We start from the raw sequence: 26,120 nt of genomic DNA on the forward strand, positions 1-26,120 counted from the left end.
ATGAATAACCTTACCTTTCACCTTAATTTTAATCAAATTTATATACATTTTCCATTCCAGTTTTCTCTGAAGCAGGTGAAGTAAAAATGTCCCATTTTACTAGAAAACATTATTCTGTGAGGCTAACCATGCAGCATCATTATGATAATATATTCACTAAATTAGTGACCAGTTAGCTCAGAAAGATAAAACATAGAGTTGAAAGAAAGCAGCATGGTAAAAATAGAAGTTATTGAATCTCCCAAGGAATTTGTTCTAGTGCCCTTAGTAGATGTGTACCCATTCTTCTTTGTCTGCCCCTTCATCTTTCAAATGAAGAGGATGTGACAGACTGTTTTTCCCCCAAATAGCCAAACTATCTCCAATTCCACAAACTCTTCATACATTGTGAGATTGATTCTTCTCCCTTGTCGTCTCCCTTGATCTTGGGTAAAAGTTTGGAACTGCCTACAATCAGTAGGATATGGCAGAAGAAACACTGTGTGACTTCTGAGGTTAGATGATAAAAATGCTGTGTAATTTTGCCTTGTTTCTGGGACATTAGCTCTTGGAATTCAGCTGCCATTGTGTCAAGAAGCCTAACTAGCCCACATGAAAAGACCACAGAGAGAGGCCATGTGAAGGTGTGCCCATCAGCAGCTCAGTTGAAGTCCTAATAGACAGGCAGCATCAAAGCACCAGACATGCAAGTGAAGGCACATCCAGATGTGTTCCCAGCTATGAGTCAACCCCCCCCCCCAGCCTTTGAATATTCTCAACTGAGGCCCCAAATATCAAGGAGCAGAGACAAACATCTGCTGTGCCCAGCCTGAATTCTTGAATCCATGAGCTTAATGAAATGGTTGTTTTGCACCATCAAGTTTGGGGGGTGGGGGTGGGGAGTGGTTTGTTACACAGCTATAGTAACTTCAATAAATGTAATATCTGACCTGCCTTCCTCACAAAGTTGTGAGGATCAAGTGAGATTTGTATGTATGGCCATGCTCTGTACATTTTTAAGTAGTCTATAAACAAAATCAAGATGCTTTTATGGAGTGGCACTAACCTTCCCCTCCTCTTGCCCCTGCAAGCATTGAGGTCTGGGAGAACTCAGTTTGAAATCCATAGATCTCATCCAGCCTCTCATCCTACATCTGTATTTCTATGAAGAAACATAGGCCCAGAGTGACTTGTCCAAAATCACACAACTGACTGTGCAATCCCAATTTTTAATGCTGTCTCCAAAAAAGCACTATTTCAGGTAGAACCATCCTCTCCCTTGTCTCAGAGCCAGAAAGTTGCAAGCAGGGACAGGCAAGATCATTGTGAGAGATTTCTTTTTAAGTCTCAAGTAGACACTTTGAGCTATTGCCCAAGCATGCCAAGGCAAGCCTATTTCATTTTCCTCTTTGCTTCTCCCACTTGGTCCTAGAGCATAGATCATTTCATTGGGTAAAAAAGAAAGACTGAACCACGTGCTCAGCATGGACCTCTGCAGACTGTCAGCTCAGTGATGAATGAGGAGCTGAGCTAAAGCAGAGGTCCACCTGGTTTGTGTGAAGCTCTGTTTGGTCACCTATCATTGATATTCATGGAGGGTTCCTAATTGTCACTTGGTGATGGGGTGCTGCACTGTGGTTAAATGCATGGGGGCCACTCTCTGTTATTAATCTTTATATTGCTCCTCTAGCAGTGAGGGAAAAAGCAAGCTGGAATTCTGATCAAGTTATATTTAATGCACTTCCTCTTCTCAGCTAATATCCCAACTATTTCAGTGGAAGGAACAAAAATAAATAAACCTCAAATCAAACCAAGCAGAAAGGACAAAAGTGAAAATTGTTGGCCCAAGTGCAGTAATGTTGATCCATTAGATATATATATATATGTTCCTATACCTGGGAAGGACCTGTGGAAATTGATGAAGGAACCCTGACATTCTGAAAACTACAGCTCTGTAAATCATAGCGTTTGAAAGAGGTTTTGGTGCCTGTCCCCTGAAATAAGGGGACAGGATTTATGGCTCTAGGGAAGACAATTTATCTAAGTAGCTACAGAGAACATTAATGGGATACTTCAGGGTTCTCCAATCCATTGGGAGCCATGGGGCTGAGGGGTTTACATGGAAACACCGAAAAATCAGGTTTAAGTGAACTTCTGAAATCTATGGATGAAGTGATTACTGAATAATCATTTGGTTGGAATATTAGTGTCTGTATACCCAAGGAAAAGATAGTAAATTATCTTGTAAAAACAAAGTAAAAGGTTTATTATAGTGGCTCATGACAGTAGATGGGGATTTAACATTTTTATAAGGCTAAAAATTAGTATTTAAAAATTGCTATAAAATTCATGCTCACTGAAGAAAACTTGAGAAACAGAGAAAAGTTTAAAGGAAAAAATTAAGTCACCCATAATCCTACCTTGCAATGATATCACGGTAAATATACTGCTATTTTTCTTTCTAGTCTTTTTTCTATTGAGTATGTATGTACACACGCACAATTGTATATTATATATGTAATTTAAAACTAGGATCTTAATGTATTTCAGCTTTACATTCTGCTTTTCTTGACAATGTGTTATATGATATTAAAAATTCTTCAAAAGCATGTTTTTAAAACCTACAAAATGTAGTCATGAATATGTACTATTCTCCTATTATTAGATATTTGGTAAAGTCTAGTTTTCATTTTGTATCTGAAATTTTATTTAGATTAAATGCTAGATGTGATATTCCTGGATGAAAAGATATAGACCTTTTTAAAGGCACTTGTCACAAATTGTCTTTACAGTTTTTCAGTTATTTTCTTTTCTCTTACATAGAGACCACATTTGAGCTATGGGACTTCAGCCTGACTTTTTATCTGTCCTCTAAGAATCATTGTTGGGTGTGTCCAATGCCCTAGTCCCATAATGCCACAATTTGGTTGTTAGTCCTTGTATGTAATTACTTCCATACCTTACATGGAAATTTGTTCACTCAGTGTTCTCTATACATGTCTTGCCTTTGATTCCTGTCCTCACATTTTCCCTTTTCTACAAATTCCACCCATTTTCAGAATCCACTTTGACTCTCTTCCCCACAGAGCTTTCCCAGACCACCGTGTCCATTGTCTTCTCTCCTACTGAACTGCTCCATAATTTATGATCTTCACACCAGTCCTCTGACAATTAATCACCACTTACCAGCTGTATGACCTTCAGTAATCCCCGAAGCTTGTCGTGAGAATTTAATGAGATCAAACCCATAAAATAAATACCTATCACAGTGTGAGGCACACTTTGCATTTGAGCAATAAATGAAGAGTGTTGTCATGATTGCGGCCAGTATGACTTGTGACACATTTCTTCTGTTTAATGTTACATACATCCTTCTATTCTGTTATTTAATTTTCGTGTGTGAACCTGGGTCCCAAATTTGCTGAGGGCAGCTTCTCCCATCCTAGAAGTGTCCTCTTACAGGAAGTTCGCAGGAAATATTGCTACTTGTAACCAAACTAGGTCTTCCTAGTCTCCCTCCCTTACTTTCTCCACTGGTTTTGCTTCTTAGATCACCCTGGCACCCACAGATTTAAAATGGTCTGCCTCTTGAATGACTCTAAATTGCCGAAGTACATAGCTAGATGCAGAGGACATGGCAGTTTGGTGCTTGGAAATTATCCTAGTTTTATGTTGAGTGGTAGAAATGATGACTGTGTATGTATATCAGAGTTTCTGAGATGGAAGGGAGCTTAGAGGCCACCTTTTCCCTTGTACCCATTTTCCAGATATGGGAAATATCTTAGTGCCATGGAAAAGAGCCTGAGTTGGTTGCTAGAGGCCTGGGCTCTATCTCTTCGATTAATGTAGGTACATATCATGGACAGTTCAATACTGTCTCTGGTTTTCAACTACCTCTTCTATAAAATGAGAAGGTTGGATTAGATAATATCTAAGATGCTTTCCAACTAAATTTTATAAGTCTATGAAACAAAAACCCAGAGAGGTTAATAAATTTGCCCTAAATTATGGAGCTGGTCAGTGGCAGAACATAGAATAAAATAAAAATCTACTGACAAATTCCAAAACTTTGCCAATTGCTATAGTCTGTCTCCCCAAACAGTGACATTCACTGAGTGTTTCCTATGTGCTAGATCCTAAAAGGATCACAAAATAAAAGCCTGGTCCCCTGCTCTCAAGGAGTTTACAGTCTAGCTGGGAACACAGAAACAGATTACAAATCCAGATAGAATGTAAACTGCTAGATTGTTCCTTCATATCCATTCTCCTCTTTTGCTCCCATAGTTAGTAGGATCCCCCAATTTTAACTGGGCATGTAGTGACCCAGAATAAAGTTGCTTCTCTCAATCTTTGTTGCAGCTAATGATGGCCATGTAAGTAAGTTCTGGATGGTGAGATGTGAACAGAATTGTTCTGAGCAACTCCTGTGTCACTGCTCTTCCTTATCCTCTTTTCTGTTTCCATACTGGCTGGAATATGGGAATGATGATGAACCATTTTGGATAATGTGAACAAAGACACTACCCTAGGGATGAGCAATTTAATATGAGGAGCCTGAGTCTCTGGAGCATCAGGTACCCAAGGAGCCTGGACTGTTCGGGAAGACAAATCTATTTCTAGGTATTAAATGAGACAAAACAGTTATTTGGGGTCTCTGTCACAACTTCTAAACTAACATCCTAACTAATATATGTGCCAGTTGAGATCCAAAGATATTAATGGGATGCAGAGAGGGGAACATTCCTGGGAGCTGTGATGTTCAAAATCTTTATGGAGATGATAGGGTATGAGCAAAGTTAGAACTATGGGTGGAAGTAGAATAAAGTCAATCTAAGTGAAGTTCATGCAATGAGCAAAGCTGCAGAAATGGAAATAGAGATGGTGTTGTGTGTTGAATTATGTCCCCTAAAAATATATGTTCAAGTCCTAACCCCTGCTCCTGTGAATTTAACCTTATTTGGAAATAGGGTCTTTGCAGATATAATCAAGTTAAGATGTGGTAGGAGTGGAATAGTATGGGCCCTAATCCAATGACTGGTGTCTTTATAAGAAGAGAGAAATTTAGACACAGAAAAAGAGACACACAGGAAGAACATCAGATGACAAAGGAGGCAGAGATTGGAGTAACACAGCCACAAGCCAAGGAATGCTAAGGACTGCTGGCAACCACTAGAAGCTAGGAGAAAGCCATGGAACAGATTCTCCTTCAGAGCCTCCAGAGGAGCCTTGCCTACACCTTAATTTTGGACTTCTAGCCTCCGGAATTACGAGAGTATATATTTCTGTTGTTTAAAGCAACTCAGTTTGTGGTAATTTGTTATGGCAGCCAGAGGAAACTAATAGAAGTCTACAGGGCAGGACTTAGATCTCCAATTTTCAGATGAGGAAATTTAGACCAGGAAATCTGCTGTAGCTTAGGAAACTAAGCCTAGGAAACTAACTCAGATATTAATTTGGAAAGGGACTAGACAAAGGGTTTGTGTACGATGGTGGTTTTCAAACCGAGCTGATCATCAGACTCATTTGGGAGGCTTAAAAATACAGATTCCCAGGTCCCGTCACCAGGTTATTACCCATTGTAGTAAATCCAAAATTGTATTCAAGAGTCTGTATTTTACAAATGGCCAAAAGGCACATGAAGAGGTGCTCAGCTTCCCTGGCCATTAGAGAAATGCAAATCAAAACAACAATGAGATATCATCTCACACCCACCAGAATGGGCATTATCAATAAAACAGAAAATGACAAGTGCTGGAGAGGATGTGGAGAAAGAGGCACACTTATCCACTGTTGGTGGGAATGTCAAATGGTACAACTGCTGTGGAAGGCAGTTTGGTGGTTCCTCAAAAAGCTAAACATAGAATTGCCATATGACCCGGCAATACCATTGCTAGATATCTACTCAAAGGACATGAGGGCAAGGACACAAATGGACATCTGCCCACCAGTGTTTATAGCAGCATTATTTACAATTGCAAAGAAATGGAAACAGCCAAAATGCCCATCAACAGACGAGCGGCTAAGCAAACTGTGGTATATACATATGATGGAATATTATGCAGCTGTAAGACAGAATAAAATTATGAAGTATGTAACAACATGGATGGTCCTTAAGGACATTATGCTGAGCAAGATTAGCCAAAAACAAAAGGACAAATACTGTATGGTCTCACTGATATGAACTGACATTAGTCAATAAACTTGGAATATTTCGCTGGTAACAGAGACCATCAGGAGATAGAAACAGGGTGAGATATTGGGTAATTGGAGCTGAAGGGATACAGATTGTGCAACAGGACTGAATATAAAAGCTCAGAAATGGACAGCACAATAAGACCTAACTGTAATACAATTATGTTAAAACACTGAATGAAGCTGAATGTGAGAATGATAGAGGGAGGAGGGCTGGGGCATAAATGAAATCAGAAAGAAAGATAGATGATAAAGATTGAGATGGTATAATCTAGGAATGCCTAGAGTGTATAATGATAGTGACTAAATGTACAAATTTTAAAAATATTTTTGCATGAGGAAGAACAAAGGAAGGTAATTACTGCAGGGTGCTGAAAATAGATGGTAATTAATATTTTAAAATTTCAACTTATGTGTGAGACTAAAGCAAAAAAATGTTTATTTGGTACAAAATTTATATTTTGACTAGTGCATTTCCTAATATAACTTATGTGGATAGCTTGGTTAAACACCATAAGTACATAGAACCTTGGGTAGGACATGAGATTTTGTTGGTTGGTCCACAGTGATGCCCTGATGAATCCCAGAGTGATTTGATCAGTGAGTGGAAAAGTATTTCCACAAACGATGGGTCAAGCCTACTTAAAATTAGGCCTAAGAGTCACCCCCAAGAGAGCCTCTTTTGTTGCTCAGATGTGGCCTCTCTGTCTAGTCAACACAACAAGCAAACTCACCACCCTTCCCCTGTCTACATGGGACATGACTCCCAGGAGTGTGGACCTTCCTGGCAATGTGGGACAGAAATCCTAGAATGAGCTGAGACTCAGCATCAAGGAATTGGGAAAACCTTCTTGACCAAAAGGGGGAAGAGTGAAATGAGACAAAGTGTCAATGGCTGAGAAATTCCAAACAGAGTTGAGAGGTTATCCTGGAGGTTATTCTTACTCATTAAGTAGATATCAACTTGTTATTCAAGATGTAATGGAGAGGCTGGAGGGAACTGCCTGAAAATGTAGACAGGTGTTCCAGTAGCCATGTTTCTTGATGATGATTGTATAATGAGATAGCTTTCACAAAATGACTGTGTGACTGTGAAAACCTTGTGTCTGATGCTCCTTTTATCTACCTTGTCAACAGATGAGTAGAACATATGGAATAAAAATAAATAATAGGGGGAACAAATGTTAAAATAAATTTAGTTTGAAATGCTAGTGATCAATGAAAGGGAGGAGTAAGGGGTATAGTATGTATATATTTCTTTTCTTTCTGTTTTCATTTTATTTCTTTTTCTGTTGTCTTCTTATTTCTTTTTCTGAATTGATGCAAATGTTCTAAAAATGATCATGATGATGAATATGCAACTATGTGATGATGTTGTGAATTACTGATTATATATGTAGAACGGAATGATCAAAATAGGAACGTTTGCATTTAAAAAAAAAAAAAGAGTCTGTATTTTATAACTCCCAGGTGATGCTATTGATGGAAAGTACTGTTGTGGGATAAGAAGCAGTTAGAAAAGGAACAGGTTGTAGACAGCCTCAAACACCAAGCTTAGCATCCATTGCTCCCTACTCATGTGCTTGACAGCAACTAAACTTCTTAGTTCGTATTTCTAAAATAATTGTCAGGAAAAAGAAATTCTAAGAGAAGGTCCACATGGTATCCTGAAAACAAGGCAGACCTGGGCTTACATTCTGGTTTTGTCCTTTTCCAACTATATAACTTGGTGCATGAGCCTCAGTTTCTACCAGGAAAAAATAGGGAAATAAGGATTGTTATAGAGATGAAATGGCAAAATGTGTACACAAATATCTAGCTCAGCATAAAGACCCAATTACGTCATTGAGATATTAGTCCTCCTGTGTGTCCTGCCACACTGTACTCTCCCTCTGCCTGCTGTGTCCAAGGTGGGATGATTGTGAGGGGAGGTGGCAAGGCAGGCTACCTGGAGACCAGGATCACAGTGCTGCCTCTGACACCCAGCCCCCTTAGACCCTGGGGAACTGGCTCTCTGCTAGAAGTGGACCCTGCCATCATGAGTCATTGCCCCCTGGATAAATAATTCAACCCTGTTATTATTTAGCACTCTGTGGTCACTGCTGGAGTCTGGCCAAAGTTGGGCCAGGCTCCTGCGGCACTGAAGAGCTCTCATGGACTCCCCTGCAAGCTCAGCCTTCAGCCTTGATTTCCATTAGTTCAAGATGGAAGAGAAAGGGCACATACTAGAAACTCCCAGGGCTTTGTATTGTGACTTGGAGAAAATAAAAGGACTTAATTACTTTGGGCTAACGTACATGGGCATTTGACATTTTGAAAAATGGGTTTATGACATTTCTTTGATAGGTCTGGGCCACAGACAGCTGTTTATATTTTAGGGAGGTGAAATAAAAGGAGAAGGAGAAAAAGCAAGTGAGGGATCATGGTATTTTAATAACTCATCCTTATACTTACAGAGTGCTTTATACTTTTCAAAACACATTCGCATTCATTATTAAAGTATTTTTTTTTTATAGTAGATCAACAAAGGAGGGAGGGGATGAAGAATCTCTGCCTTTTACTAGCTGGATAAGCCCTGGCAAATTATTTAATTTCTCTGACCTCAGTTTCTCTTCTTTGAAATAAGAATATTGCCTGCTCTGCAGATTTGTGGTGCAAATGAAATACAACTGTAAATGAAGGCCCTAGCACAGCTGCTAGCACAGCTCATTAGCTGTGAGTTTCCATCTCCTTCTACTATATAGATGAGGAAACTAAGGAGAGAGAAATAACATGTCTATGAAGTGATAGGAACAAGTGTCTGAGTGATGCCTCGACCAGGAATTTTTCTCACTTCAATATATAGACTCTCAGGAAAGACTCTTTCAAAAAATAAAGCAAAGCACTGTTTGCCATATTTTCCCTAATTTTCATACCAGGAATACAGTCTGAAATGGGTTTGTGGAACTTCTGATGAGCAGGGTAGGAGGCAACTGGGAGAAGAGAGACTTGCTGTGGAAGGGAACTGCCAAGCAAATGAGTGAGGGGAAAAGGAAGCTAGTGGTGAGTCTGGCTTCAGGCAGTGTGTCTAGTCTGCCAAGCTTCCAGTAGAACAGGCTGGCATAGAGCACAGTATGAAAAGCATCCAGAGCTAAAGGAAGTTCCATACATCAGTCAGACACAAGGCTGGGAGGGCCTGCCACAGCAATGGATCAGAAAATTAAGGCTGGAAATTTTCGCAGCAGATTGAATGAAATGAATAAGAAGAAATCCAAAAGGGCTAAACCCAAGATCATGCATTGGGTTCAAAAATTCAATAGCACAAAATAATGAATGAGAAAAACTGGCCAGAAAGCCGAAGATGTGTCCTACCACCTCTCTGAATTGGCAGCCAATCGAGAAGAACCTGATGCAGTTAAAAGAGCATACATAGACTAGAAGTTAAAAGCCTCATTCTATCCTTACAGTATATAAGATGAGAGGCTCTGCCCAGGCACTTGACCTCTGGGTCTCAGTTTCCTTTTCTGTAAAATTAGTGGATTGAACTAGTAGATAATCCTCAACGTTTATTTTAATCATAACCTCTTTTACTTATGTCAAGAATAAGGTCAGTATGAGCCAATAGTATGCACGTAGAAACTAATGGAAACTGAGGGTACAAAAAGCAGTTTCTATCTGCTTTGCCTATTAGATTGTTGGACCCCCAAGAGCAGGGTTCTTTTTTTTTTTTTTTTAAATATTTTTATTGTGATATCTTCATGCATCATACAGTCCATCTAAAGTATACAATCAGTGGCTCATAATATCATCACATAGTTATGTATTCATCACCATGATTATTCTTAGAACATTTGCATCATTCTAAAAATTTAAAAGAAGACCCAGCGGACTTCACTTGCCAAATGGACCTCTTTGTAATAATCAGTTTTGGGGCTAGGACATAATTTGAGGGGTCTATAGGAAAACCAGAATCAATCAGAGAAAGCTCCTCAGGATTGTGAGAGGTCATATTTGAATCTGGAAAAGTTGAGAAACTGGAAATATTTAGCCTTAAAAGAAAATCCTGAAAAGGAACGTAAGTCTAATATCAGAAAGGCTGCAGCTCAAGAGATGAATTAGGATTATCCTGAGCTCTAATTTTTTCAGTCTGGACAAAGCAGGTCAACTTGAACTCACCATATGAATCTTCCTCAGTGGAGCAGGGGCAGGAGGCCCAAGAAGAAGAGAGATCTGGCTATCATTGAAGGTGGGGGCCAAAGAGAAAGGAACAGCTTTAGGGGAAGCTGTGAATGGGGCTCCTGCACTGGTTGAAAGGTAGAACCAGAGATGCTCCAAGATCTCTTCTAATTCTTCTGCAATCTGGGATTCAAATTGAAGAAGGAGCAAGGAGAACTGGAAATGAGGTCACTGAAAAAAATGAGAGGAGCAGGGTAAAGGTAGGTAGTGAGGGGATTGCTGCAGGCAGTGGTATTAGACTAATTAGCAAATAGGCAAGAGGCAAAACAACATGGTTGGTGGGCTATTCTTCACAGCCTGGATGTGGGACAAGTGATAAGGTTGGAAACAGTGGGTCAGCAGAGCTCAGTGATTGCTGGTTTCTATCTGCTTTGCCTATTAGACTGTTGGACCCCCAAGAGCAGGGTTCTTTTTTTTTTTTTTTTTAATATTTTTATTGAGATATCTTCATGCATCATACAGTCCCTCTAAAGTATACAATCAGTGGCTCATAATATCATCATATAGTTATATATTAATCACCATGATTATTCTTAGAACATTTGCATCATTCTAAAAAAAGAAATAAAAAGGAAAAAAAACATATATCCGGGTGCACAGGTGGTTCAGTGGTAGAATGATCATCTTCCATGCAGGAGACCCAGGTTTGATTCCTGGACCATGCACCACAAAAAACAAACAAACAAGCATACATCCCATACCCCTTACCCCTTCCTCTCATTGACCCCGTTTTTTTTTTTTTTTTTACCCCTTATCCCCCTCCATTATTTATTTATTTTTGTCCTTATTTATTTATTTATTTTTAATCATTTGTCCATACCTTGGATAAAGAGAGCATCAGCCACAAGGTTTTCACCATCACATGGTCACACTGTAAAAGCTATATAATTATACAATCATCTTCAAGAAGCAAGGCCACTGGAATACACTTCAACAGATTTAGGTAATTCCCTCTAGCTACTCCAATACATCATAAACTAAAAAGGGATATGTATATTATGCATAAGAATAACCTCCAAGATAACCTCTCAACTCTTTTTGAAATCTCTCAGCCACTGCAAATTTATTTTGTCTCATTTCTCCCTTCCCCCTTTTGGTCATGAAGGCTTTCTCAATCCCATCATGCCAGGCCCCAGCTCATCCTTGGGAGTCATATCTCACGTTACCAGAGATATTTTCCCCCTGGGACTCATGTCCCACATAGGAGTCAGGACAGTGTGTTCATCTACAGAGTTGATTTAGAGAAGTCACATCTAAGCAACAAAAGAGGTTCTCTGGGGGTGACTCTTAGGCATAATTATCAGTAGGCTTAGCTTGTCCTTTGCAGAAATAAGCTTCATGGGGGAGTCCCAAGATCAAGGGCTTGTGCTTACAAGAATATCAAGAATTTCCCAGGTGGGGAGATTTAATATTTCCTTCTTTCTCTCCAGTCCCTCAAGGGTACTTTGCAAATGCTTTTTATTCTCTGACCAAATTACTCTGGGTATATTGGGGCATCACACTAACCTGTAAAAACCAACAGGACAAGAAAAGGGCTCTTGTTTAGATCTTTCTGCTTCTGTATCTGTTAACTCCTGGCACCACATCTGATACACTACCAGTGCTCAATAAACATCTTGTCAAATGACTACATGAATGGATAAATGAACAGTTGGAGCTCAATAAACAGTTATTGACTCAATTAATTAATTAATGGAAAATTGACCCAGTCTTTCATTTTGATCTCAAGAGGGTAAAACTATGAGAAAAGGAGCTCAGGTTGGAGATAAAGATAGGGTGATGAAAACTAAGGAGGCAAGAAACATGTTGGGGTGAAGGTGGAATTGCGGGGGTGGGGAGAAAAGAAAGAGGAGGTAGAGAGGAAAACAAAATGCAAATGATAATCAGTGATAGAGGACCATTAATACTAGCTTCCAGGAATGGCAGTCCATCCATCCATCTGTCCATTTACCCATTAATTTATTCTCTTGATCAGTCTTTTTTGAGGGTCAACTATAGCTGGAGTTTATACTGAGTACAACAGAGGACACAATAAGACATAACATCCAGCTGTTGCTTCTAAGATTTTTACCAGAGTCAACTCATGAAAAGTGTCCTTATCAAAAAAATAATATAAGATGCATGGTAGCTCAAGCTCATTTATCAACTCTGTAGTTTCTTAGGCTGCCAGGGACAGAATTGGAGGGGAGCTCTAGGAATACTATTTTAAAAATACTTCTCTGGTTGTCTCCTAGCCATTCTAAGACATTTCAAATTCCTCCTAGGTGGTTCTCAGTTCTTTGTTTATTGGGGCTTCAGAGCACCTGGCACCAGACTGCTCACCCACTCTGCCTGGCTGTGCTGAGATCTTCATTCACCATCAGTGCCCATGCAGCAGCCGCAGAGGGTGCTTGCCAAAGCTTGGTGCATTGTGGTTGCCACTGAGGGTCCTGCTGATGCTGGTGCTCTCTGGTGCTTATGCTGAAGCTGTCCATGCCCAACACTTGCCCATATCCCATACCTAACATGGCTATCCAAGCTGGAGGCTACCTTCCCTCCCACAGCTGCTGGCTCCAAAACAGCAGTCATATAAGACAATCAGCATCCATGACCATCATTGTGAAACTGCTCTTAATTTTTCTTCTTTTTTCCTTTCTTTTGACAGTTCTTTCTTTCAAGACTCAAGCATTAAGGCACTGGGGCTGAGGCAGACCTCATCCACACCCTAATTCCCTGCATCATGCACCATTATCCTTGGATTTACTTTATGTGCCTCCCCTCTCTCTTGTCTTAGAATGAATTCTTTTCCAGGAAATTCCTTGATTCCTTGTATAAATAGACCCTAATGGGCCTGTTCCAACTACCCATCAAATATTCTGGAATCCTAATGTGACCACTGCTTGGGATCAGACTAGGACCCCCTCACTATCAAAGGATGATCCAAATGAATTGTATAGACAGTTGTCTAGGTCAGGAATGGAAAATGGGTTTTGTCAGACTAATCAATTATGTAACCTAGAACACCATGTTGAAGATTCTGGGTCATCATTTAGGCTTAGCAGAATAGAGCAGAGTAGTGATCGGTTTCATGGGAAGGGAGAGTGGCAATATGCATGCCTCCTCTATGCCCTTCCTGATCTGGATTACTGTTTACTTCAAGAGATTATGAGTGGGGAGGAATGGAGAGGGTTAAGATTTATTTATATAAATACTTAATGGTGGCTTTCTCATTAAATCTCATAACACTGAGAAAAAAGGTATTATTAACAAGCTCTTTTTTTTAAAAATGCAGTTTTATTGAGATTTAGTCACACAGCATGGAAAGCATCTGAAGTATACAATCACTGGTTCATAGTTTCATCACATGGTTGTGCATACAGCCCCATGATTGAATTTAAAACATTCCCATTACTCCAGAAAAGAAACAAAAATAAAAAACAAAACCCTAATCCTCCCATACTCCTTATCCCCCCATATGGTTGATATGGTACATTTATTAACACATTTTTGACCCATAATGTTGATATGGTACATTTATTAACACATTTTTTTACAGATGAAAATCTGAGACTCAGAAAAGATAAGTAATTTGCTTAAGGCCAGAGAGCTACTAAGTGGCTGAGGCAGGATCTGTACCAGGTTTGCCTGACTCTGGAGGTAAATGCTTTGTTGACCAACCCATGTAGTGCCTTAGTGCATGGATGGAAGTTGGTTGGAATACAAGACCATTGAAGGCAGTAATGAAGACCCAGGTCTTATACTAGACAGAACTTTATCCAAGCGCCATATGTAACCATGCATGTAGGTAACTCCCTGTGGCAATGATGATGGCTGATGAAGATAAAGACTGGTTATGTTGCCCAGGTCCCCCTCCTCATGAAGGGTTGGACTTCACAGCAGCAGAGAATGGCTTAGTTGCTCCCAAAGGGATCTTTATATGTGATGGATTATCAGACTGGCTTCTGATCATTTCAAAATACACATATTCATCAGCATTATCCAAGCCCCATAGGAACACTAGGATAGGGAATTCACCCAAATGCTTTTCCTAAACACAGAGTTTGTCTTTCTTGCTGACGCCCATCGTAAAGGGCTTGTCACCTTTGACTGCTGGCTGCCTTTGATCATCTAGGTGAATTATCTGTATGCAGCCTGTAGTTTTCCTGTGGCATGCTCCAACTTAATAAAACATAAACACATAGGATTAAATTCCACATTCACATACCTCCAAATTCAGCCACTCATCAAGAGTGTCAAAGTTATAATAGGGGCAACAAATGTTAAAATAAATTTAGTTTGAAATGCTAGTGATCAATGAAAGGGAGGAGTAAGGGGTATGGTATGTATAATTTTTTTTTCTGTTTTTGTTTTATTTCTTTTTCTGTTGTCTTTTTATTTCTTTTCCTGAATTGATGCAAATGTTCTAAGAAATGATCATGATGATGAATATGCAACTATGTGATGATATTATGAATTACTAATCATATATGTAGAATGGAATGATCATATATTAAGAATGTTTGTGTTTCTTTCCTGTCATATTTTTTTAATTTAAAAATTTAATTAAAAAAATTAAAAAAAAAGAAGTGTCAAGGTTTCACAGGAAGCAAGTAGCATATGCTCCTTTGTCCACCCTATTCCATGGACACACTCCTGACAATTCTTCCTTCCTTTACCCTGTGCTCCTTTGGGTGAAAGAAGTAGAGTTATAGCCCAGGTCAATACTTTCGTCATCCCTGGAGCATCAGTGATAGGCTTAGCACTCAGCCTGGTGCTAATCACATAGGGAAGACAAGAAAAAATATAATTGACAGGCCCTGCCTCAAAGAGATGGGACAACTGAGGCATAGCAATACCATATAGCATGTAATTAAGTGCTGGACTTTAAAGCCAAAAAAAAAAAAAAAGTATAAAACTTTGAAAAGTCAGTGGTAAATTTAGACCTGAATTCTGAGGGAAATCCTTATGAAAGGTAGCGGGAGGTGGGAGAGATTAAATCTGGTTCTTAAAGGAGGGCTAGGATTAAAATTTGGAGAGAGATCAATCTGGGTTGGGGTCTAGGCTCTGTCCGTCACTAGGGATTAGGGTAATTTTGGCCATGTCCCCTCTCTGAGCCTCAGTTTTTTAATCTATAAAATAGGATAAGCATGTCCCCACATAAGACTATAGCTCTGCCCCTACCTTCTTGTCTGTAAAGTCCATTTGGCCTACTGGCTGGGCTGCAGGGTGGGTGCTGCCAGCCAGCTGTAACCAGAGAGAGGGTGGCAGATGATAGCCACTGGGGCCCAGGGACAGCTCTCTGCCCTATCTGCCATGCTTCTTTCCTCTCCTGAGCTGGACTGGGGAAGAGCCTGGCTTTTTGGCCAAACACCCAGGTTACTTTCTCCCTTCTCAACTTCACAGCAAGAAGCAGGAAACTTCCTGACATGACAGATGCTCACTGAAGGCCCTGGGGCAGGGTTGGACGACACAGCATTGGGTAGAAGCCACAGGCATGTGCCTGCTAGAAGAGGACGGCTGGGGGCAAGTGCTTAACAGCCAGCCTGGGTCCAGGAAGCCCACTGAAAGGCAAGGGCCTGGAAACAGTAACAGACTCATAGAGCCTTAGCAGAAAGAAACTTTACCAATGCTATATTCCAACCTCTGCTCCCATTTTACAGATGAGAAGACTGAAGACCAACATCACACAATTGTAAGCAGCAAAGTGGGAGTTACAAGCCCTGCATTGTGATTCTCAGCCCAGGCCTCTTTTCACCAACAAACGTATAACTAACTAAAAGTCTTTTCTCAAGCAAAAGTCATAGGAAGTTGTGTCAATCTGTAAAAATAGATTTGTTAATAGTGCCTACCTCATGAGATTCTTTTGAGGGTTAAAGGAATAACTATATGGCGTGGGCTTTCCCAGAAATTGGTTTCATCAGTTGGGCCATCCTGTTGCTCCTCTTTGTTGGTCCAGACTCACTAATTGATTTTTTTGTGGATGAAAAGAATGCTCCAACTGGTTATTGATCAGCTCAGAATGAGGACTTTTGCTTTTGTGTTAGCCAAGAGAGAGTAGATGATATGCTGCCGACTGGATGTATAAATTTATTTTACCTTGCCCTGGAGACCAGCTCAGAGACAAACAAAACAAAAAAATCTCCTTCCAATGCCCTCCCTTCCTATCCAAGAACAGAGAGAGTATGGGCAAATAGCCAGCCAGCTCCACCTTCTGCAGTAGCCCTTGCTCTCAGGAATGCCAGGAGGTATCACCAACTGCCAGGTAGATGCTTCCACCTAGAAACCACAGGTCTCAACCTGAAAGCATCATCTCCTTCATAATCTGTCTCCCTTTGCCAGTTGTACCAGTTGAGACAGGATTGCACAGTGGCTGAGAATGTGGGGTCTAAAAGCCAGGCTGCTGGGTTCCCATTTAGCTCCTACCACATATTTGCTAGGTCACCTTGGGCTGGTTACTTAATCTCTCTGAACCTCACTTTCTTTATCTGGAAAATGGGGAGAATAATGGTACCTGCCTCATTGTTCTGAGAATTACATTAGTTAATACACATATGGTACATAGTCAGCACCATATAAGTATTGGCTATTGGTATTCTATTCCCATAGTTCTGCCCACAGAAACCCTTCTTACTTTTCCCAAGTCTAAAACGTATGGTAGACTTGACTCTAGTCAGACTGGTTCATGACTCTGGGCTTCAAACATGCTTTCTACTTCTGGTCACCTTGCCTTAGTTTATGCCATATCCTCCTCCAGGAATGCTCATCCCCAGACTCCCATCCTCCATCTTTCTTTCCAGGCTTTCTCCAAAGCCCAACTCAATCCCTTCTCCCCTATGAATGTCCCCATTGACTATTGCAGAGAATGGGTTTTCCCATCTCTGAAATCTTCAAGCACACTCCTCTGACTTTCACAAGGTCCATTCTCAGGTACTACCTGAGAATTTTTCCTCTTTTTCATGAGGAAGAGGATTCATTTTGCAATTTTTTTCATTTTTACTTCAGGACCATTTAATTTAGCTGTTTACCATTGGTCAGCTCTCTTCATAAGGCCGATCAATGTGGACAGTTATACCCTGCTCCCCTTCCCTTCCTTTAACATTTAAAGTTCCTGATGAACTTTCAAGGGTGGTTAATTTTTAAAATGGTATGACAATATTTTCTCCATATCAAAGGCCTTGTAGGCAGTGTTCAAGCCCATTGATTTCGTTGCATTTCCCAGGACACCTTGAGAAGTGCTCAATAAAGATAGCCCTGAGTGACATCTCTTGCAAAGAGATGGGCAAGACGCCCCCAGGCTTGCTCACATTGTAGCCAGGCCTGATTTCAGAGCTGCTATATCCAGAGGAAGCAAATCTCAACCTTCCTAAGGCCTTCCACCCCAGTTTCTTAGGTCTTACTTCAGTTTCCTCTTTCCTTGAGGCACAGTTAGGCCCAAAGTGGCTCCTACAAGGAACTGCTGGGATTCTGCTCTGTCTGAGCTAGAAAACTGGCTCCCATGAGGGCTGGTGCAACCTTGATGGATTCTGCCTGGCAGGGGGACCATGGCCCAGTTCTCCAATCAATACTGCTCAGCAGAGGCCTTTTCTGAACAGAGCCAAAACACAGCAAGAGCTTCTTGCTTAGTAAATGGACCTTTGCAGAGTAGGGAGGGTATTTTCATTATTTATTTTCTCTTAGTTACTTGTCAATTATTATAGCTTCTTTTTCATTCTCTCTTCCCTCCTCTCTCTGAACAACAGTAAAAGGTATTGAATGCTCTACAATACCAAAGCAATAGCTTTAGCCTTATTAAACCTGCCTCAATTAATTTTTGGAAGGAGATGGGATAAAACATAAATGAATAGGTACGTCGATGGATGAGTGGGCCACTGCAAACCAAGTACATGGCACTTAAGCTTATCTGTCTTATTCTACCATTCTTGTAATGAGTTTCACCTAATTTCCTAAACTCATTAGGACAGGGACAAATTAAAGGCAGGCCAAATCTTCCCAACAATGCTATTTTATCCAAATTGGGAATTTCCACACTCATATTTGTAGATTGGGCTAGCCAGGCTATTTGATCCTTCCTGGCTAATATATTTGTAATTTAAGTACCTTGTCATTTGGAGGCAGGTCAGTGGTGCCCCTTTGTGCCCAAATGTCTTGGGTCCCACAGTCAACCTTAAGAAGCACAAAATCAACTTGCACTGTTCAACTCCCTCCTTTAACAGGTGGGGAAACTAAAGCTTAATGGGATTTGCTGATAGGCCCAAGGTCATGCAATGAATTTGTGATAGAGCCAAGGATAAGAGAGAAGAACACAAGTTTCCTGGAGCCTGAAGCAGGGTGACTTGGGATAAAAGTGATCTGAAGGCTGTGGAGGAAGCTCTAATAGCCAGAATCTCCAAGGAACTCCAAATCACACTTCTAGCCCAGAACTTTAGCCACTTTCCTCTCCTAACCTCTAATTTCTATTTTGCTGACACCTATTGAAAAGGACAGGGGGCAGGTTTTTCCTCCTTTGGATACATTTTCTAAAGGCAGAGGAAAAGAAACAAGAGTAGAAGAAAAGGGACTATGAAAATCTTCAGTCTATGCCTGAAAAATACAGGAGTTTGTAGAAACTGGAGTAAAAAATAGCTGGCATTTTTTTATAGTCCGGGCAGCCATAGGAGCCAGAGAGGGTATGGATCTGGGTTGCCAGGAGGTGGAGACTAGGTACTAGCTGGTCCCTGGCCAGAATGCCTGCCTGAACCATGCTGGTACTCTAAGCCCCAGCCAGAGGTCTCCCTGGGTCCTCAGAAACCACCGCACCCAATAGAAGACACTTACCTGTGGCCTCAGTTCTGTTCTTTTAGTGGCCCTCCCTTTGCTGGGCCCCTAAATTTGAGGAATCCCAGAAAATGCACCCATATAACTTCCTTGAATTATCAATCAGATATTCATTCCTTTGCCTAAAGCAAACTCCACAGTCCATTAGAATTCTCTGGAAGGCTGTGAAACATTGCTGGTCCCTACCCCAGAGTTTCAAATTCTGTAGGTCTGGCACAGGGCTTGAGTGTTTGTATTTCTAACAAGTTCACAGATAATACCAATGCTACAAGTCCTCAGGTTGAGAATGCCTGGCCTAAAGTATTGCCCTTGTTACTGGATCTATCTTTCAGGAGAAGTGGCCTGGTGAGACCTAACCAGGAAATAGAAATGCTAGACTTTGTTCTCGGTAGATGTCACTGAGCCAATCACTTCACCTTCCTAGGATTCAATTTTCTCACCTGTAAAATTAAGGACTTATTAAATATTCTTTCCGTGAATTTTGTCCTAATTATCTTGTGAAATTGATGATCTATTTTTGGAGATGTGTTCCCCCATCCCCTCTCCCATCCCTAGTCCCCCTCCTACTGGCATTGGAATCACCTGGGAGTTAGGCAATGCAGAATCTTTATTCAGTTATTCATTTTGAGAATAGACTGCTTGATTTTCCTCCCCAAACCATTCTCTCCTTCCTTTAATACTAGATTCCCCAAATTTTGCCAGTCTCATCGTACCCAGAATAAAGACTGCAGTCAGATGTGATCATATGACTAATTCTGGTTACTGGGATATAAGTGGATGTAGTGTGTGAATCTTCTGCTTTACCTTCTTAAAGGGAAAGGGTGTTTCTACACTAAGCTTTTCCCCACTTCCTGTCAGTAGAAAAAATATGCAAATTTCATTCAATCAAAAAATAATTTGGGTGCATGGGTGGTTCAGTGGTAGAATGCTTCTGTGCGGGAGACCCAGATTCGATTCCCAGACCATGCACCCCTCCCCCCCCAAAAAAAATGTATTGAGCATTTACTGTGTGCCTGGTACTGTTCTATGCACTTGGTATACACATGTGACTAAACAAGACAGAGATCCCTGCCTCAATGGAGGTTCTATTAAAGCAGGTAGAGATACACAATAAACAACAAACATAATAAATATATATATTATATAGTATATTAAAAGGTGCTAAGTGCTATTGGAAAGAACAAAAAGTTGGGAACAGAAAAGGAAGAACTAAACATGCAGAGGGCAGGGGAGGGGCGTGTTGCAGTATTAAATCAGTCAACCATGTGGACAGGGGTATCATCTAGGTGATGGTGAAGCCTGGGTCCCTGCCCCCTAGGTCTACCTTATCAGCCTTCACTGCTTATGCTTAGACTATTATGTGTGAGAGAAATAAACTTCCATCTTGTTTAGACTATTGCTGCTTGGGATCTTTGTTATAGCAGCTGACCCTGTATCCTGACTCATTTACTGAATATGAGCCAGTTCCACTTGAGGCATCAAGGAGTAGGCATCTTGCTTCAAAGTGTGCATTATCAGCCAGTGTATGCAGCATGTCAAGTAGTGAGAGTGCTGTTCTCTGAGTGCTCAGGATGGGTTTCTGAGAAGATTTGTCAACCAGCTTTGGTGCTGGACACGGACTGTGAGGTCAGCTCCAGTGCTGTGCATGTGTTAGAGAATACTGGAGAGAGAGGAGTGCTTCAAAAGCCAAGAACAGCCCTTCCAATGGCACTTCACTCTTGGCAAAGTGGGCTTGCCTCTTTTTACATCATCTGGTGTGAAATCAACTTACAAAAGAAATAGATGTTTGACCACTGAGAGACCTAAGAATACCTCAAAAGCACCACACAAACAAGGCACAACCCCAATATCCAGCATCTAGATAGAGGAAATAAGGGGTTATGTCAGTAGGTGAAAGAGGATAAATTTTAGCTGGGCTTTGGCTGAGGAAAATGAATTTGGTGGGCCCAGTGTTGCGAAGTATGAGGATTATGAAATTTCCATTTCTCTGGTTTTCCAGGAACTAATGTGATGGTGCCTCACATGCATTATCTTGAACCACACGACCAAGGGTAATACTAAAAACATTTAACAACCAGAAAGACCCAGATACCAACCTGTCAGGTCTGACTCTAGCCAAAAAGACCGTGGAGTCAAGTCTTGAGGACCCTGCCGGGTCAGACATGACCTTTGGCTGCATATTCTATGGAAGTCTGGGGGTTCTGAAGTTGAAGCAAGGGTGGCTGGAGTGTCTGGGGGTGAGGGAAATCCAGGGGCTTAAGGCAGTGGCTTTTCCCACATTGGTGTGGACATATTTCAGTATTCTGACCACTGGAACAGCCATGCTGATGTGCACTGGCGGATTAACAACCTTGCAAAATGTGTGCTGAGAACCTCATTTTAGAGATAAGGGAGCCAAGACTCAGCGGGGTGAAGAAATTTCCTTGAGGGCCTATGGCCAGTAAGCAAAATTCTTAGCTGGGAAGGAAAGGCTGTCAGGGTTGCTGGGTTGGGAGTGTTAGAGAGTGTGTGGGCCAAGCCTAGAGGAAGTGAAGTGTTTCAGCTAGGAAATCTCCCCTGACAGTTTTCATCCTAGGAGCTTAGAGAAAAGCAGCCTCTCAGTGCATAGCTTATAAGGGGGATCTCAATGCAGCTTCCTCCTCCCCAGGGAGTCCTGAATCTCAAGTTAAATACGAGTGAGAACTTGCCAGCAGTGCCCAGATGCTGAGGCCTCCCTCCCTTCCCGAGAGGAAAAGTGCAGCATTCCAGCTGAGCCACCTCCAGCTGGGCAGCCCTGTGTGCAAATAGTGGACTGTCCAGATACTGCTAGGTGGAGGGACATAGAAAGAGACATTTTGGCCTGGCAGAAAAGGCCTGGCAGAAATTAAACCAATTGGCTGATCACAAGTAGCTATAAAATATTTGGCAGGTGGAGCATTTAGTGTTAAGATGTCAGGTGTGGAAACTTTCAGTGGGTTTGAGGTCACGCAGAGAGAAGAGGAGAAACAGTTCCATCTGGTTTATACATTGGGGTTCTGCTTACAATTGCAAGAAAAGATTCCCATTGTTTAACAAAAATTAGTTGGCAAACCACTGACTTCATTCATTCACTGCAACTTAATGATGAAGATACTGAGGACAGAGAGGAACAGCGGTTGGCTGTAACATAGTGGGGGTAGTCTCCTAATATGTGTTCAATACTCTGTCTGCCTGGCTTTCTACCTCCTCACCATGTGCCTCGCACTCTGCTAGACAAACAAGAATGGAGAAGAACAGAAAAATGGTGCTGACTGTCATGGAGTAGACAATCTTTGTGGTGGAGAAAGGATTGAAATATCCAAAGCTGTCTTCCCTGGCTGGATTATGCCTGGCAGACAGTGTTGGCTTCAGAAGCTCAGAGAGGGAGAGGTCAATTGATCTGGAATCTTGGGGACATGGGATAATTTGAGGATGAGTGGGACTTGGAAGATTGAAAAGAAGCAAGGAAGATATTGGAAGGAGGAACAGATATAAGAAAAGAGGTCTGCAGGAGGGGTGGAAGAAAGACTTCAACTACAGGGGACTCGGGACCTTAGCCCTGCCTCTCTGTCAGATTAGCTAATGATTAAGACCACAATTGTTTCTTTAACCATAAAACAGGAGAGTTAGATCAAGCAGTGGTTCCCAAACTCTAGTGGCATTCAGAATCATTTGGGAGCTTTTTAAAATTTTAATTTTTTTTCAATTTTTCAATTATTAAATTTTTTAAATAGAGAAGTTGTAGATTTACAGAAAAATCATGCAGGAATATGCAGAGTTCCCATAATCCCTCCTTACATAGTTTTCCCTATTATTAACACATTGCATTATTGTGGTACCTTTGTTACATTGGTTGAAACAATATTATTATTGTACTAGTAAGCATCATTCGTAATTTACATTAGGATTCGTTGTTTGTGTTGTGCAGTCCAATAGTTTTCTTTATAAATTTGTATTCTAGTAACTATATACAACCTAAAATTTTCCCTTTAAACCACATTCAAATATATAATTCAGTGGTGTGTTGCACTATCATCACTACCATCTATTACCAAACTTTCTCATCACCTCAAACAGAAACATTATACCAATTAAGCATTAATTCCCCATTCCCTCTATCTCTATGAATTTGCTTATTCTAATTATTTCATATCCATGAGATCATACAAATTTGTCCTTTTATGTCTGGCTTATTTCACTCAATAAGATCTCTTCAGGTTCAGCCATGTACTACATGTATCAGAACTTCATTCCTTTTTATGGCTGAATAATATTCCATTGTCCTCCTTTGGTCTCATACAGTAGGTGAAGTTCTTAAATACAGGCAATATCATCCGTTACTGTGTATTCTGATTTAACTTAGTCCCAGCCAGATCAGTTTCATTCTTATCTCTAATTGAAGCCTATTCTCTTTTTTAAGCTTCTTTAACCATTGCTGTATGTAGGAAAGCTGACTTTCAGAGCTGCAGAACTCCTACTCTGAGTCTTAGGTGTCACACAGGCACCCTAGGTTCCAGGAAAATACCAGGTTATACACTTATAACACAGCATCTCAGAATTTAGAAATGAGACTTAAAGCTCAAGAATAAATGCAACTGCTGTAAGAGTTTACAATCTTATTCCTAGATATTCTATTCTTCTAGTTGCTATTGTAAATAGAATTTTTTTCTCTATTTACTCTTCAGGTTGCTTATTACTAGTATATAGAAATACTGCTGATTTTTGTGCTTGATTTTGTCAAATGCCTTTTCTGTACAGGTCAATCAAGATCGTGTATTTTTGTCTTTGTTCTAGTAATGTGGTATATTACATTAATTAATTTTCTTATGTTGAACCACCCTTGTGTACCTTGGGTAAATCTCACTTGATCATAGTGTATAATTATTTTAATGTTCTATTGGATTTGGTTTGCTAATATTTTGTTGAGGATTTGTGTATCTGAATTTATAAGGGATATTGTCCTGTGATTTTCTTTTCTTGTGGTATCTTTATCTGTCTCTGTTATAAGAGTGATGTTGGCCTCATAGAACAACTTAGGAAGTGTTCCCTTCTCTTCAATTTTTTGGAAGAGTTTGAGCAGATTGATGTTAATTCTTTTTGAAATGTTAGACAAAATTCACCTGTGAAGTTTTGTGGCCCTGGGCTTATCTTTGTTGGGAAGTTTTTGATTACTGGTTCAATCTCTTTACTTATTATTGGTCTGTTGAGATCTTGTATTTCGTTTTTAATCAATGTAGGACTTAAGATATGGGCTATCTTGGAGAATGATCCTTGCACACTAGAGAAGAACATGTGTTCTGTTGCCATTGAGTGAAGTGTTCTGTATAGTCTATTAGGTCTGCTTGGTTTAAAATATCACTAAAGTCTTCTATTTCCTTATTGATCTGTCTAGATATTCTATCCATTACTGAAAGTGGTGTATTAAATTCTACTACTATTAATATAAAACTTTCTGTTTCTCCCTTCAGATCTGTCAATAAACTTCATATCTTTTGAGGCTCCCTTGTACATAACAGGTTACTTTTCTCTTAGAGTTTTCAGAACTATCACCTTGTCCTTGACATTTGATAGTTTGACTATTATGTGTCTGGGCATGGTTCTTGTTGAGTTTATCAAAGAGATAAATTCTTTGGGTTTGGGTTTCATTGGGCTTCTTAAATGTGCATATTCATGTCTTTCATTAAATGCGTGATGTTTTCTGCCATTATTTCTTTGAATATTTCTTCTTCCCCTTTCTCCTTTTTTTCTCTTCCTGGGATGCCCATAATGTGTTTATTAGTATGCTTGATGGTGTCCCACAAGTCCCTTAGGCTCTGTTCAGTTTTTTTCCTTCTGTTTTTCTTTCTTCTCAGTTTTAATCATTTAAATTATCTTGTCTTGAGATTGCTGATTCTTTCTTCTGCTAGCTCCAATCTTCTGTTTAGACCCATGGCCTGGGCCCTGCTTCCATACTGAGAATAAGTTACTGCACGCAACTGCCTACAATGACTGGGACAGAAATTAAAGGTCATCAGACCTCAGAAGGGGAAAGAATGTACAGACAGTATCATAAACAAAGCATTAAAAGTTCCCTCCCTTAATCACTGTTTATAATAGACCTCCAAACCCCAGTGCTTATCCTAACCTTGGCCCTTGTCCTAAACCTTTGCAAGTCCTTGCACTCCCCTCCCCCTTATGGAGCATTAATTCCATTTTCCTACTGGTTGTCATCTAGAAGGATCTTCTCCTGTTCGTAAGTACTAATAGAATTCATGTCTAACTCCATGCCTGACATTTCCTTTGGCCTTCGGGTTACCCTGACCCAAGCCCTCCAAGAGCTGGGTTGTACTAGACCCTCTAAGGATTTTTTCATTGTGATCATTATGGTCTTCAACTCCAGTGTTTTTTTGTTGAGATTCTTGTATTGGTCATTCATTTGTTTCCCTGATATCCTTTAGTTCCTTCTCTGTATATTCCTTAATCTCCTTGAGCATATTAATGATCTTTTTTTTTAAAAGTCTTTGTCAAATATGTCCAAAGTCTGGTATTGTTCACTAATGGCTTCTCAATTTTTATCTTATTTCTTTGAATGGGGCATCGTTTCCTGTTTCTTTGTTTGTCTTGTACTCTTTTGTTGGACAGTCTATATTTTAATATTAAAGTAGAAAAAATTGTGGATCCCGGCCTTGTTCTGGAAAATGCAGAATAACCCCTATGGGCACACTGGGGAGCCTGTACGTTAGTGTCAGTCTATCTAGTGGCACCCTGAAAGAATGAACCAAGAAACTTCTCTTGAGCTCACCTTACCAAAACTTGCCCTGCAGGCAGATGCAGCTTGCAGGCAGCTAAAGCAATATAAAAAACAATTAAGCCAGAGAGGCCTGCATCAATGGGTAACCTGCTTTAAGTCATACAATAGAGCACCCAGGACGGGGAGAAAGTATATTTAATTTTTTTTAAGTACC

At 40.4% G+C, this 26,120-nt stretch overlaps 1 long non-coding RNA gene across 11 annotated transcripts in view; it reads left to right on the plus strand.

Moving 5' to 3' along the window:
• The window catches only part of LOC143652366 (uncharacterized), a 110,775-nt gene that overhangs the window by 14,356 nt on the left and 70,299 nt on the right, over positions 1-26,120 (plus strand). Inside the window, exon 4 of one of the 11 annotated variants that reach the window (XR_013160583.1) lies at positions 16,026-16,178. The exons of the other annotated variants lie outside the window; for them this stretch is intronic. This is a non-coding gene — a long non-coding RNA (uncharacterized LOC143652366). Of the gene's footprint in view, positions 1-16,025; positions 16,179-26,120 lie in introns of those variants that run through there. 11 annotated transcript variants of the gene reach the window in all.

This window comes from Tamandua tetradactyla, chromosome 12 (assembly GCF_023851605.1).
Source record: "Tamandua tetradactyla isolate mTamTet1 chromosome 12, mTamTet1.pri, whole genome shotgun sequence".
Lineage (NCBI taxonomy): Eukaryota > Metazoa > Chordata > Mammalia > Pilosa > Myrmecophagidae > Tamandua > Tamandua tetradactyla.